Source organism: Rhamphochromis sp. 'chilingali' (genome assembly GCF_963969265.1).
Source record: "Rhamphochromis sp. 'chilingali' genome assembly, chromosome: 6".
NCBI lineage: Eukaryota > Metazoa > Chordata > Actinopteri > Cichliformes > Cichlidae > Rhamphochromis > Rhamphochromis sp. 'chilingali'.
In genome coordinates this window covers 5,531,973-5,547,528 of record NC_137933.1, presented here as the reverse complement: position 1 = coordinate 5,547,528, position 15,556 = coordinate 5,531,973, and the positions used below count along the sequence as shown (strand labels likewise).

The 15,556-nt window shown below is 41.0% G+C and overlaps 1 protein-coding gene across 3 annotated transcripts in view; it reads left to right on the top strand.

Moving 5' to 3' along the window:
- map1aa (microtubule-associated protein 1Aa) overlaps positions 1–15,556 on the top strand; it is a 62,322-nt gene that overhangs the window by 21,428 nt on the left and 25,338 nt on the right. Inside the window, exon 1 of one of the 3 annotated variants that reach the window (XM_080884187.1) lies at positions 2,197–2,245. The exons of the other annotated variants lie outside the window; for them this stretch is intronic. The gene's annotated coding sequence lies outside the window, so the exon portion shown is untranslated. Of the gene's footprint in view, positions 1–2,196; positions 2,246–15,556 lie in introns of those variants that run through there. 3 annotated transcript variants of the gene reach the window in all.

Below are 15,556 nucleotides of genomic sequence, written 5' to 3'. Positions count from 1 at the left end.
ATAGTTACCCCACAGTCCTACAGTTCACCCACACCTACCCACTGTGGGTCCACGGGGGCACATTCACTGGCAAATTATTAGGAAATGTGACTATTGTGGACATGATGAAACTACAGATTTATTACATTGTCAGGAAGACGACGCTTGAAGAAAATGATTGATTCAAAATCTCAGTAACATGGAAGTTAAAAGAACCCCGGTTCAGAAATCTGCCAAATCAAATCTGTGCTGCTGCTAATGTGGGAACCCTTGTGAATAAGGGAGCATTTGAAAGTAGTATTTTTTCCATATTCCATATCAGTTGGTGGTGGTAATGTACCATGGTGCACATCTGGACTCCAGTACTGGCGTGAAATGGAGGCCACATCTGGGCCCTGTAGAGTAGGGCGGCTGAGTGTGGGCACACTGTGGGTATGCTGCAAGCCTACTGCCTGCTTACACTGTGAGATTTCACTGCTTTGTGTAGGCAGCCCACAGCCAACCCACAGTGCAGGCCCAGATGTCTCCTACATTTCACATCAGCACTAGGGCCCACAGTGGGCCGCCTACTGTGGCTCTACACAACTTCCAAGCAGACATGTATTCTGGGTATTATCAATGGGTTCCTGCACAAGTTCCACAGAAAGTTCTTCTGTTTTTGTGGAAACTCTAAACTACTTTGTTCATGTGGCTTTATTTACGTTTGAGTTGCACTAAATCTTATGGCAGTACAAAGTGCTTCAAATACTTATTATAGCCCCTGCAGGGTCGAGTACTTCTTTAGTCATAGCAGTCCAAAGACGATGAACAACAGTGTCATCCTGTTCAAGTGTCATGTAGTTTTTCGTCATCAGTTTTTTTTTTAATCAAAGAAAATCATTTTATGTTTGATCTAAAAAAAAAAAGAAAAAAAAAGCTGCAGACGTGTTTTTGTTTTGTTTTTTCGAAACAAATCATTAGTGAAATGTCTAGACTGTTCTAAGGGTCAACGAAGCACACCGCTGAATAGCATCAGTCTTAGTAAAGTGTTGTGATTCATGGTTTACAGTGGCTCAAGCTGGCACAGCTCAGAGTCTATTTTAGTTTGTCTCTGTCCCACCCAGCAGCTGCTGTTTGAGTCACAGCTGTTTGAAAGATCCCCTTCCCAGAACAGACTATCCACTTGTTTTGCATTAAATGATAATGTTTATTGAGGACTATATCTATTCTACTAAACGCCATATATAGATCGACCACCTCACCAAACTTGGCAGTTGGGAATGTAAAGCAGTGAAATTCAATGTTGTAAAAAGAGAAGCTGTCTCAAGCTAAAATTGAGTGGTGACATATAATGACTCATTATTGCTGCTAATCTTAATATTATTGTTGTTGTTCTGTCGAGTCGAAGCTTAGTGACATGTAGCAGCCAAAGTAACATTTTCCATTCAGTTCAATTCAGATTTATTTTTGTCACATTAACAGTCGCCTGAGGGATTTTATAGAGTAAGGTAAAAACAGCCAGACACGCCCTATGAGCAAGCGCTTGGCAACGGTGGGAAGGAAAAACTTGCTTTTAACAGGAAGGGGTCTCTGTAGATGCTCAACACTAAACTACTGCAACACAAACATGTTGCATTGTTTTACAAATTAGACTTGGATGATGAGTGGTGTTGGTGACACGTTTGTAAGGCACGATAACCTGAGCGCTCGGTGCCAGTGAAGAAGCCAGAGCAAAATTTATTATGAAGGTGTGCGAAGAACCCCACAGTGGGGATGCACAGGTATCACAGTTGCTATTATTTCTCCTAATCCATCCAGGCCAGCAGTATAATGACGTTTACATTATGAATCCCTGCTGGGTCCCTTGAATCGCTTGTGTACGACGGGCTCCTGAACGCAGCAGCGCGGCGGTTAGCTCGGTGTAGGTGTTGAAGTGGAGCAGGCCGATGCTGCTGCCTCCGTCCTCATCCGCAGCAGCAGCACCAGCGCCCCTCCCTCTGCTCCATCCACCCGCTGAAAGACGGTAGGATTCTTCATCGCTTGTTCTCGCGTCAGGCTCTCTCTCTCACTCACATTCTGCTGACTTATCCGCTTCTCGTTCGCGCCCGAGAGGCTTCTTAGTTATCCGTCGTCCGCGATGCTGTAGACGGAGAGGATGCTTTTGGAGAGCGGTGGTGTTTTTAGACACGGCTGCTTGTTTGAGATCCGCAGACGGTCGGAGCCGCTGGACGAGACTCGTCTGCACTGACAGTAACTACACGCGAGGCCGTGGACTGCAGCATATCATGTGAGTAAATACTAATACTGCATAGCATATGGCTGCTGCACAGCGTTTCTACAAGCTGAAACACTATCATACGCATACGGTGGCTTTTTATTGGAAGGATAGAGGTCATGCATCCTGGATTACACCTCAGCTGAAGGTGACCAAACGACTTTAGATTTGTGTGCGTGTGTGAAAATCCTAAAACATCTGCTTACAAATGCAGTTTCCCATCTGGGTTATTCATAGTTTTAAAGGAATTTTCATGTTTTCATAGATTTTATTGGAGAACTTCAGAATTCCTTCAGAAAATATCAAATTTAAGAATAAAGACTTAAAAGTCCAGATTTAAACTCCTGCTCATTTTGCTGAACTAAAATTCACCAAACCAGCACCTAGGCCATGACCTCGGTGTCTTCAGCAGCATTCAGCATGGCATCACTTCATTTTCTTATCAGAGGACAGTGCCATTTGTTTTGATCCAGAGTACACTGTCAGTAATAAGGGTAGAAGATACAAATGTAGCCATTAGGGCTAATCATTGGACATCCCAGTAACTATGTATATGTTTTCAAGGGCCACAAAGGCAGATGTGTTTCCAGCCTCAAGCCTGCTAGCAGCCTGTCTTACTCGTGTTTACATATTAACATCCAGTTTATGCTCATTTGTTAGTGAAGTGATTGCTTTCAATTCACTCGAGTAAATTTGGATGACCTGATTTTTAAGGTGAGGAGAAAAAAAAGGCCCAGCTCATCTTCTGACCTGAAGGCAGCAGCTGAGGCTGGCTGTGAGTCTCTCCTGTGGCCAGGCTGCAGCAGCTTTGTTAGCTCATGTGAAATCTGTGGATTAGACTTCACTCTCCAAATAACACCACGCCAAAATGATGCAACAAGCTAGACAAAAATGGCCTAAAATTAGAAAGGTACATGCAGACGCACGGACAGCTGTTTTAATCCAGAAACAGGGAAGGAGAAGAAGATTAATTCCAGCCGTTAAGCTGTTTTACTTACATAATGGAAATGCTCGGCAAAGATAAACATGTTTCTTTGGTGATACAGCTAATCCATGGATATCCACTCCTGCAGTTTATTAATAATTGAAATCATTTATCGCACAAATATATCCCCTGTATTTAACCCCTTTAGGTTTCTTTACTGTTCGTCGTAGCAGAGCCAGTGGTAATAATTTAATTATTAATCATCCAGAAACTCAAGGTAACATATTCCATAGTGGATTCATATTCAACAGACAGCCACAGATTGGTTTCCAGCCCTTCAAATGTACAATCTGTTTGTTTAATGTCACACTAACCTGAATATCTTTGGGCTAAACTAAATAATCATTTTCACTTCTGATTTGAAAATTCTTCCTTTTATTTTGATATTTATCCTAGAAAATGTAACAAAATATTGACATTTCCTAGAACACTTTTCCTGACTTTCTTAAACCCTGCAGACAAACTGGACAGAGCTACTGTGACATCACCCTTTGGATTGGTAGTTATCATGTTGAAGCCTAATTGTTAGTGCTTTGACAGTTGCCAGTGTTTTATCAGCTAATATCAGCAAGCTGCTCAGACCACCAGTGGGCCGATGTTATTGGCTGACCTATTTATTGGTCTATCGGTATACACATTAATGACAAACAATGGCTCAAAATTAAAAAGTAAAGAGGAGACAGGAGGGAAACCTTTCACTCATGGTGTGAGTGTTGACATTGCACAATTTGTCACCGATGCCACAAACACAAAATCTAGCTGATCTCAGCACAGCTGGACAAGTACACAAATCATTAAATAACTACAAATAACAAATGTTAGTTTATTTTCTGTGTCTGAAAGAACGAAATAATCATTTGCTGATATATTTGAATATTGGATTTTTAAAAAGTCTTAAAAATCTTAAAATTCAGTCAGGTGCCCCCAACTATAGATGGGCTGGCTGTGAATTCATCACACAGATGTCATTGGTACTCCAAAAGGCACCAGCAGCAAACACGGAGACAGGTCTAATTTAATTACTTGAATTAGCTCTACACATGGCCACGCCCCCAACGTTAAAGGTTTACAAAGGAATTAAGGTGCATACAGTTTTTATACCAGGCTCTAAACGTGGTTACTTGTGCTGTAAGTCGGGGATTTGAACGTGGAAGTCTGTGGGGACCGGCTCGTTTTTCTGGATCAGTCTCAAGTAGGGCTGCCACGATTTGTCGACTAGTCACGATTACGTCGACTATCAAAATCGTCGACGACTGATTTAATAGCCGACGCGTCGTTTGAAGCTTTGTAAGATCCCAAAAGACGCAGGAATAAGTAGCAGGATTTAAGAGTGTAATAACGGACTGAAACAGAAGATGGCAGCACTGCATGTACAAGGATGCCAGCTGCCGTTAAACCCCGAAGAAGAAGAAGAAGAAGAAGCAGCTGTGTCCCAGAATTCATAGCGCGGCCCAGCTCAGTTTCCAACAATGGCGGTAGCTAGTTAGTTTTAATATTACTCTTATTATTCTTTCTGGGTCAGAAAATAAACGTTTAACATATTTTCAGCCGAGAATGTAGCTGTGTAAACCTCAAATATCTGCTCAGTTTATCAAGACACCACATATTTTCAAAAGCGCTCCGACGTTTTCGGAGACGTCTGTTACCCACCAGCTCGATAGCTAGCCGGGGGCTAGGTCACTAGCGCGGTGAGAACACCGGACTCCCGGCAAATTGTTTTCAAACCCACCGCCGTCTTTCGCTACTCAGGTTAAATATATTTGAGTCACTTAGATAAATTAAAAATGTTGTTGTTTGGCTTTTTTTTTTTTTTTTTTTTAGTATTTTATTTGTTCCTGAGTAAATCGGTTTGTCTGAGATTAAAGTTATAGTTTTTACACAGCTGAATAAACGTCAAGCAGACAGCTGATTATCAGAAGTGTGAGATGCTGGAGAATTTACTCCGTTGTCCTGTTATATTTTAGATAGCAAGGAGTTTATTAAACTTCACCGAAACAATCTGCAAATTTCATTAAAATTGAATAAACTACCATCTTGTCTTTATTTTTAGTTAGCACAGACCTTAAAAGCTTAAAGCTGTAAGCTAATGATAGTTATATAAGAGCAGATGCTGCTGGTGCAATAAGCTGTAGTTTTACGTCCAGTGGATGATGATCTGATTAGTCGACTAATCGCATAAATAATCGGTGACTAGTCGACTATCAAAATAATCGTTTGTGGCAGCCCTAGTCTCAAGTGGCTGTTAGAGGATCTGCATGATATTCTCTGCTATTTAACTCACTGATTGCACAAACACATTGAAGTTATGAGAAATTGTAAACATCATTTGTGTCAACTAAACAAGTTTGTTGTATAGCTGAAAGCTACACTGCCCTGTTAAAACCCTGGCCTTTACTGCGCTCTGTGTCTTTGAAACGTCCTTGAGCTGCTTTTGTCCTGCAGACTGCAGGATGTCCACACGCACACTGAGCACAGCAGCTCAGGTCACTGGGGACCAAATGCCGCCGGATTCTTGTTTCATAATGTCCAAATCCAGCGGATCAGGTTTTATTCTTTGGGTTATTAGAGGTTTGCACAGACTCACCGTCCAACAAAGCATCCCTTCCCCAAGTAACCCCCACACTGCCCTGCACTGTGCTCTGTGAACTCCTGTAATGCCTTAGCGTGCGTGCTGAGATCAGCAGGATGGGACGGGGTGCGGTCACACTGGATGTCCAGCAGTGGGGATAGCACCACACTGATAAAGCTTTGGCTCAGACTGACTGAGACTCAGCTTCTTTTACAAACAGACAGTTGTCAGTGTCATACATTAAAACAGCAGAGGTGCAAGGGTGCTGCTACTTTGCCTTCACATTCAAAGATCACAGGCAAAGGAATGGGCTAAAAATGAGAGCCCAGATTCCACACCCACATACTAAAGACCACAATGCATTGCAGCCAGGGGCATACTAAACTCCTCAGGTAGCAAATTGTAATTACCTACCGACATTTTAGCATCAGCACAAGAGCCTGGTGCTGATTAGGCAAATAGTTCATTACCTGCATATACAGGAAAAAGTTAATAAGATGCAAAACGTAGAGACGAGCATCAGGGGTGATTTGCAGCAAGACTGAGAGGGAAGGTTTGTAATAAGGGACTGAGACCAGCTATGATGATGTGCTGGAGGCACACAAAAAACAGATGAAGGACGGCAGTGCTGAAGACCAGGAATGAGGAATGATTACTTTTTGGCAAAAAACAAAATATTCTGTGACTAAAGCTGAACCTTTATTGGAGACACACGTGTAGACAGCAAAGACACTAAGACACGGAACATGGAGTGCAACTAAATACGTGACATCCTGCCCAGGGCTCGCAAAATCTCTAGCCGACGTCCCGGGGTTATTGTGTCTTCCAGTCGGGCTACCAAAATCTATCTCAGCCCTGCCTGTCGGGTTTTCATAGGAAAGGAAAATATATGTCAATGCTTTTGCTTTCTTTCACAAATTTAACTGGGAGTTTCCCCCTGACTCGACACACGCCTTTGTTGCTGGGACCAGTAATTTTAGGAAAGACCCCATAAGAACCCATGAGAAATACAAGAAATGCATTATTGCACAGTCTGCAGCATCTTCCCCAGAACAAACACCAATAAAAAAAAAAATACTAAAAATAACCCAAGCACAACAAGAAGTCCTGAAAAATCTGTTTAGAACAGCGTGCTATGTTGCAAAGAGTGAAGTACCACTGGCAAAATGTAGCAGTCTTTGCAAACATCACAAAGCAAATGGCCTGGATGTTGGTTCCTCGTACCCGTGACGTCAGATTCAGGATCCGACACAGACTGATTCATGTTCTTCACAGTTCTTACAGGTTCATAGAAATTTCTGTTCAATTAGAACCAAATATTTGAGTTGATGATTGTAATTTTTATACAGTAATTTGTGTTTAACGATTTTTTGACTGATGTTTTGTTTCTTTTACAATATTGTACATTAAAAATAAGCTTGTTTTTATTCAGGCTACTTAAATTTATTTTGTTTGCCAAAATCTAAAGAGTGCCTGAAGGGCTACCAGGAATTTCAAAGTTTTGCGAGCCCTGCTGCCACAAGTACGCACTCACTGTGGGTAGATTGATGCTTTCTCCTGCTCAGTGATATGGTTGTTGGGTGTAACTGGGTACAAGAAGAAAGTTTTAGTTTTTTACACAGATTATAAAGGGAGGGGGAAAGTATAGCAGTGAGAATAGACATAGTGTTTCTGGCAATCAAAAATAAAGCAGTGGTGTCAGTCGGTAACTGCACATGTGTACCTAACGTGCTGTACAGTAATCAGAGGAGCTATTTTTAACTGCTGTTGCTGTTGAACTAGAGCTGGGCGATATGAGATTTTTTCATATCACGATATGTTTTTTTCATTTCAGGCGATAACGATATCTATCACGATATAAGCCAAATAACTGTATTTGTAAGATTTAAATGTGCCGTTGCTCACAAGTAAAATGTGAAATAATCAGCAGCTTGTTTTTAAATATTTATTTCCCATAATAAGTTCAACAGGGTAGATGTACTTAAGGAACATGAGACTTTTTCAGATAAATAAAGGCAAATATTGCAAACTACACAAAAGGCAGCCGCTAAAGCGTTTAAGTTTCAAAATAGAACAAACGAAACAGACTAAATTGTCAATTCCACTTAGAAACAAAATATTAATTCTAAAAATAAATCTTAGTTTGTTTTACAGAAGAACAGACAAAACTGACTAACTTTTGTCAATATCTAATAAACTGAGAACTAAAAGGAAATTCTCAATCTCTCCTTGTTGTATAGCTGAGCTTTTCAAACAGTTGTAACAGTTACTTTAGTCTGACAAAAGCCGAATGACGAATTAGCGCTTCCAGTCAGAGACTGAGGCTACGTCCACACGTACACGGGTATTTTTGAAAACGGAGATTTTCCGTTTTCGTTTAAAAAAATAATCCCGTCCACACGTAAAGGCAGAAATGAAGGAAAACGCTGCTATGAACATGCCAAAGCAGCAGGTGGCGCTAGATTCCTAACCGTGCAGAAATGTTGGCCAATCAGAAGTCTAGAAGCCTCGGTGGGAAAAAGTAAACAAAGCTGGGGCATAGAAGCAGAACCGAGTCGTATGTGTGGACGGACAGTAACTGTGTGTATATGTAAGCATTTAAACACTGCAGAGAGTAGAATTAACAGTAACAGTATTGTAGAAATTCATTTCACCAAAACAATAACGTGGCGCACAGTGTGACGCATGCACCAGTTTATTGTATTTCCAGACTTGCTTTCGGCACAATTTACAGTGCACGCTACTCTGTTTTTTGTCAGACTTGAAATAGCCGAAATACCTTCACACTACGGAACTTCTATGGCTCTTCCGTTCGACAATCTCTCCGGCATTGGAACCATCATCTGTTTTCTCTTCGGTCACGCTCGGTTGATTTTTCTAGTCGGCACACTCATTTCCTCCATTACCCGCTGGCTGCTTCCCAAACAAACACACGTGCGGCTTGGCACTTGTGCTGTACGTAACAAGTCACGCGACGTGACGCTGCGGCTGTGATTGGTTCGGCTCTACGCTACTTAATTTGGATTGGCTGACCTTTTTTTTTTTTTTTTTTTAAGAGGACAAGAGCGGTGAGGTCTATCGCGATAGCTTAATTTCTCTATCGAGTAAAAGTTATATCGCGATACATATCGTTATTGTTCTATCGCCCAGCTCTATGTTGAACATAGTTTCTATAAGTGAGAAGAGTCTTTGTTGGCAGTGTAAATGAATTTCTGCTAACGAGCTCTGTCTCTCGGTTTCCTGAGGCAAGATGTATTTTCAGCAGAGGTGAAATGTGATGATGTCAAGAAGAGGCGATGTGCAGGTATAAGATCAGGTTCAACAGGTACTGGCTTTTGTCTCTCCCAGGCTGGATACTGTAAACGCAAATGTGGTTTGAGAGCAGCTTTGACAGAGAGCTCAGGTTGGTGCCTGATGAGCGAGCGCATCCTTCTAACAAAGCATGACAAATCACACATTCAATCAGCACCATGTTGTTTGGGCTCATACTGCTCTGTTTCAAAGCTTTCAAAGGTCTTTTGTTTTAAGTTAATGATCAACATAATTAACAAATTATGATTTTTGCAATCAAGGATAAGGCGGTGAGATAAATGAATTCAGCAGCAGCAACAGTGTTAAGAGAACATTCTCATCCCAACACATCGACGACTGGTCACATAGCGTCGGTACGTGATGAGCTGCGATAAGAACGTGTTGGTATTAACGGTGTTAACAAAGCTATCATGTCCAAGATTTGAAAATCAATTCACTGACTTGGATTCAGAGCTCACAGCTGTTGCTAACCCCAGACTCTCAGACTATGTCTGTTTTTAAATTGTTCTCCCAAGTCTTGGCAGTCAGGGAACAATTACAGTTACTGTATACTAACACACATCAAAAAGGTATTCAGATTCTCCAGAATAAAAGGTTCACCTCTGACCTCTAAGGGTTAATGAAAGTTTGAGACCGTTAACATGAAGGTCCATCTTTTCTTGCTTAGATAAGTTTAAAGTGTTTGCTCCTTTCCATCAACATGCTCTGTGACACCGTTTGGTTGGACATAACTGCCCTCAGGAATATTTCCACTTCCAAGTACTCGTTCACACATTTTCGAGTCTGTACGGCGGGTCGAGTAGACTCAGACTCACTTTTTACATCTGGATGTCCCTTTTTGATACTGTGCATTCTGCAAATTCATCATGGACCTTTGCACAGAGACCAAACATTTGCCCAGCGTCAGGTGAGGAGATCTTCAGCACAGTTTCATGCTTGTGTGACTCACGAGTCTCGGGCCTGTAACTGTGCTTCCCCAAAAAATAAATATCACTCTGAAGGGTTGCATTTTGACACCCCAGAGGAGATCCATGGTGGAGGCACATGTGCAAGGGGACATTAGGGGACTTTGGCTAAGAAGTCTAAATGTAGCACGTTAGCAGTTTTAGGATTTTAGCCTTTTTCCAAAACTCATGAATCTCACCTAATGCTGTATTCTGATGCTTTACAAATACTCTTGAATGGAGCAAAATATATTCTATCACACATCTACAGTTATAACCACATTAATATCGATAGAGTCAAAATTAAAAAGTAGCTTTTAATATCAGAAGGACTGCTGCCGTGCCACAGGCTCAGCAACAACTGCGCTTTGATTATTTCCCCCCAGACTTGCCTGGAAACTGCATCAGTGTTAATACAACTGACAGGAGACGCAGCAGCTACAAATCAGCTACACTTCACACTTATGTCCCTCTGAGGAAATGAAGACTGGAGTGATTTCTTACATAACTCTTGGCCCCTAGAGCTTGGAGTCATGATTCACTTAGAATTGAATTGTCTGTAGTTACAGCAGTGCACTCCTCTCTTAGTTTATGTGAGAGTACAGCATCTGTACAGTGTGATGGATGGTCGCACAGTCACTCGTGATCCCCCGAAAGAAGAAATATCACTTATGTTTCGCTTAGTTGGAGCGAGACTGTAAAACGCAGTTTGAGAGAAACATGAAGGGCCTCAAACTCTGAAGTGATCATTCTCATTCAAGCCAAACTACCCCAGTGCCAGCTGGAGGTCACAGCTTAGCACAAACAGCAAAAATGTCACCAAATATAATTAATAGTAATTAGTAAGCTACATTAATACTTGACATATGTCTTCAGTTAGCAAAGTATGTGAAAAACAGCCCATCGAGCACTCGCAGAAACAATTGTGCTGTATAAATGAGCACCTTTGTTTCTAACTGAGAGTCGAGCGCTGGCTGATGGTCGAGCATCTCACAACTGTAGTTCCTGAAGCTTTTCACTGCTAGCTCGCTGTAGGCATCTCAGAACGTGGTCACAGGTTGTTGAGCTTCAGTATTACATTCGGAGCAGCGGATACTTTTATTTTGTAGAACAGTCTTTACTCTGTTTGAACCTTTGTCCAGTAAATCAGAAACAACTGTCACTCCTCAAAATTTGTACATTGCTCTTATATTTGGCGCTTCCAAGTCCAATACTGGGTTTTAGTACTGTGTTACAGATAAATGTAATGCCATTACAGTAATCCATTACATCCTCAGTAAAACAGTACTCTATGTTGGTCTGTTGCTTTCCTATATTACACAGACTCTGTGAGCTTTCCTGTGTAAATATTCTGAGATGACACAGTGCTTTCATCGGAAGCAGTTTGTATGAGATAATAATTGCAACATGATGAAACCAGTAACTGAACTCATTATGTTCTTATTTAGTTCTCACTACTCTGACCAGTCATAACAAGTGCACCTTATTGCTTTTGTTACAGAGGGACAGCATCATTTATCATGCTGCTACTGAAAAGAATAAGCTTGTATGGTAGCCTATAAACATAAGCTGCTGACAGCTGAAAACCTGCCAGATACTATAAGCAGCTTTTAATTGGTTTGTTTATAAGAGCTTCAGAGCAAAAATCAGAAAGCTGCACTTTAATGGAGAATTTAAAGTCTTACTGGAAGTCCAGCAGAACAAGGTTCTATGTGTCATCACGTCTGTGTGCTTTCTTTGCAACGGAAAAACTGAACTGCCACTGGCAATGTTATCCTGTTTTATTTTTAACCACCGTGGTTAGGGTGTAGGATCATGCTATGTGGAGGCACACAGAGTGACATATATGGGACGTGGTCTACTTTTACAAGTAAACACACAGCCGAGATCACTTAGGTGGCATTTTATGAAAGTGTGGCCCTCGGCTTGGAGATGATTTGGCAGTAAATGTGCCGCTGCCTGCATGGACGATAGCAGATGCAAAGCACTTCCTATCATGGAGACGGGAGCGTGTAGGCTGGTGCTGCTTTGGATGTATTCCTCAGTGCTGTGAGCACCCACTCACTATCGGACATCTCACTCAAATTTTCAAGTGTAGGGGGAAGCTTTACTTGTGCACTCTCTTGCAAAAACAACTTGCTACAAGATTTTGCAACATAGAGGTTGCACACTAATATAAAACGCTTCATAGCAGTTCTTAAATATGGATCGTTTTAGAAAGCAGGACGCTTCAAGATGTTCTGATGGATTATCAAAAAGAAAATTTCCCATGAAAAAGAAACAAGTTAAAAGAAAAAAATCAACATAAATGCTGTTTTCTAGAAATACCCACAAAAACTTATTTGGAAAGGACATGAGAAAAAAATATCAAAGCCAAACCAAGCAAGTTGTTACCAAGCAGCAACTTTGGGGAGTAAAAAACACTCAATTACATTTATACAGCGCCAAATCACAGCAACAGTCGCCTCAAGGCACTTTATATTGTAAGGTAGACCCAACAATAATACAAATAGAGAAAAACCCAACAATCATATGACCCCCTATGAGCAAGCACTTTGGCAACAGTTGGAAGGAAAAACTCCCTTTTAACAGGACTGACTGACAGGTGTCCTGAGTAGGAATGGGAATCAATAAGAATTTAGCTTTTCTGATTCCATTATCAATATCACTTTTCATTTCCATTCCATTTTGATTCTGTTATCAGTTCTCATTGGTTTTGCTTTGAAAGTCACTGCCATCTCTAAGCTGCATATCAAAGACATTACATTCATGCAAATTAATTGCATGGTGTGTGGCCAAATGTTTGTGCATGTTGGTGGTATTTCCAATCTTTCTTAAAATTAATGCGTTACTTTACTTAATTACTCCCAGGAGAAAGTAATTCATTACACTACTCATTACATTACTTTCATGTTTCTTCATAAAATAACCTAAAATTCATTGTCGCATAATTACTGTTAACCAATATAAACACAAGCACAAAAGCCTATCCCAATGAGGAAACACATACAGTTGTTCTCTTAGTATTTAGTTATGAGCACAAAGCTAAGAACACAAAGGAACGATGAAAACCAGAACAAAGAGATGTTAAAAGAAATCACCATGGTGGCTTTACTTCAGAAACATGTAGACAGGTAGAAATGGAACCTGACTGCTCATTAGTTTGTTACCTGTTGAAGTTCAGGGTCTGGCTGCTGGGCTGGGGTCGGCATTCACTCTGGGTTCTTGGCTAGCTTAGCGTTAGCATGCTATCTGTGAAGGTGCTTGCAGAGAGCCACTGTCGTGTTAGCAGCATAAGCATGCAAGAAGCAAAGCAACATACAGGAGGTGTATGCACAGAGGTCTGATTAGCAAGTGAGGTACAATTGGAAACAATTATAGTGAGTTGACAATCAGGAAAGGATGGAAAACCATCAGACAGGAAATATAAACTCCAGACGCATGGCTAAATTTACCTTTAAGATAAAAAGACTAAAGAAAGAAGCTTGAGAAGAAAAGGAAACACTGAAACCTGTAACAGAACACAAGAACACAACAAAACTAAATATAAAATATAAAAAGGCCTTCACAACACCATGGTGAGGTCCATTTGATATAGAGTATTAAATTATTCTATACAGCCAACATCCTGAAGCTATATTGTTCTTCTCCATCCCATTAGAGGCCACAGTGAACAGTCATCATGCAGTTGTTATTAGAAACAGCCAGAGCCAACGAGGCTGATAGACTGTCACATTTCTACTGCAGCACCTACTCTGCTTCAGTTAATCTTTCTTTATTAGTGCATGCTGCTCAGCCAGATCACAAGCATGAGCCACAGAGGCCCACACTACATTTGGGCTGCATTTGTTTCCATGATAACAGTGTGAGTGATGTGTGGGCACAGAAGTGGCCTTACAGGAGATTGTCCTCAGACACGTTATTAAGTACAAATAAGGGTGAGGAGTGTGAAGCGGTTAATAGGCTTCTCAGACATGCAGAACATTTATATTAGTGGGCTGGAGTGGAAGTGTTTCGTCACACACAGAGGCAGCAGGGAAGAATGATGGGTAATGGCTACAGGATGTTTGTTTCACACACACACATATAGAGAGAGCGAGAGAACAGGCACACAGGCTTAAACACAGACGACTGGTAGAGTCATATATCACAGATGGTTACTAGATTTTTAAAGGAATTTTTCGAGGCAGGTTACTGGTGTTGGTTGAGGATGGGGCTCTGAATGCTTTTCTAGTTTGTTGTTTGGACTAACCAAGATATCTGAAACTAGCATACAGTGGTGTTAAAAGGTGTTTGCCCCCTTCATGAGTTACTGAGTTTTTTGTAACTGTTTCAGATTATCAAAGAAATTGAAATATTAGAGTAAGATAACACATGTAAAGCCATATAATGACCCATCAAGGACTCATTTTAACCCTCGTCTCACATCTTCCCCGTGCTAACTTAGCCTGTGCTAAGGCTAACCAAAGATCTGTAGGTAGCCATGAAGTGATTATTGAAGGTCAGCAAGCTGGACTTTTGTCTCTGTTTTATCTTATGTCCAAAGCTATGCTGTAAATTTTTGTTTAATTTAAAAATACAGTAGAAACATTTTTATACATCAACTAGCTAGCTAGCTTACTGCTAACTTCTAACTCCATTTGACATCATAAACCTTTTTCATAAACTCCCGGACATTTGACTTTATTGTAAAACCTGGATTATACCCTGTTGCAGACACAGACAATGATAGCTGGAGATCCGACAGCCGAATCATTCCTAATATACATCTTTGAGGCATCCGAGCAGATTCTAGCGGAGTCACGGACGTGGAAAGTATAAAACCCACTCGACACATGGCAGAACAGCCATACTGATAATTCTTTGGAACTAAAATCTAGAATGTTGTTTATTCTGATGGTATCTTGGTGCTTGTTTTCCTATTAGGAATGAGAACTCAGAATCAGATATGGCTAGTGATATCAAAATTAACAGAAGCATTAACATTATTTGCAGATAAGGAAAGGTTCAACTCAGAGCAGCTGGGGTGTGTTTTTCTGTTGAAAACACTTTTAAAATGTTGAGTCATTCAAATTAAAACATGGCCAAAGTTAAAAAATGAGGATTTTTGTGATGATTATAATGTGATAATAGTTAGATAAACAGAAGAGATAACGATAGCTGGGGTTAATGTTAGGCTCGACTGTACCATCAGTGGTCCTGATGTGTTTGCTGATGAACCCATTGTGACTGTTGTGACATATACAGAAACCTAAGTTTGAGCACAATTTCCCTTTGAGCTCCACATGAGGGAACCTGTGACCACGAGGAGCATTAGGAGGTGGTCAGAGGAGGCCTTAGCGGAACTACAGGGCTGTTTCGAGGTGACCGACTGGGAAACACTCTGTGAGCCTCACACCGAGGACATCAATAGGCTTACTGAGTGTATCACAGACTACATAACTTTCTGCACCGACTCCATTGTTCCAGCTCAGACTGTTCATTGTTACCCAAATAACAAGCCGTGGGTGACT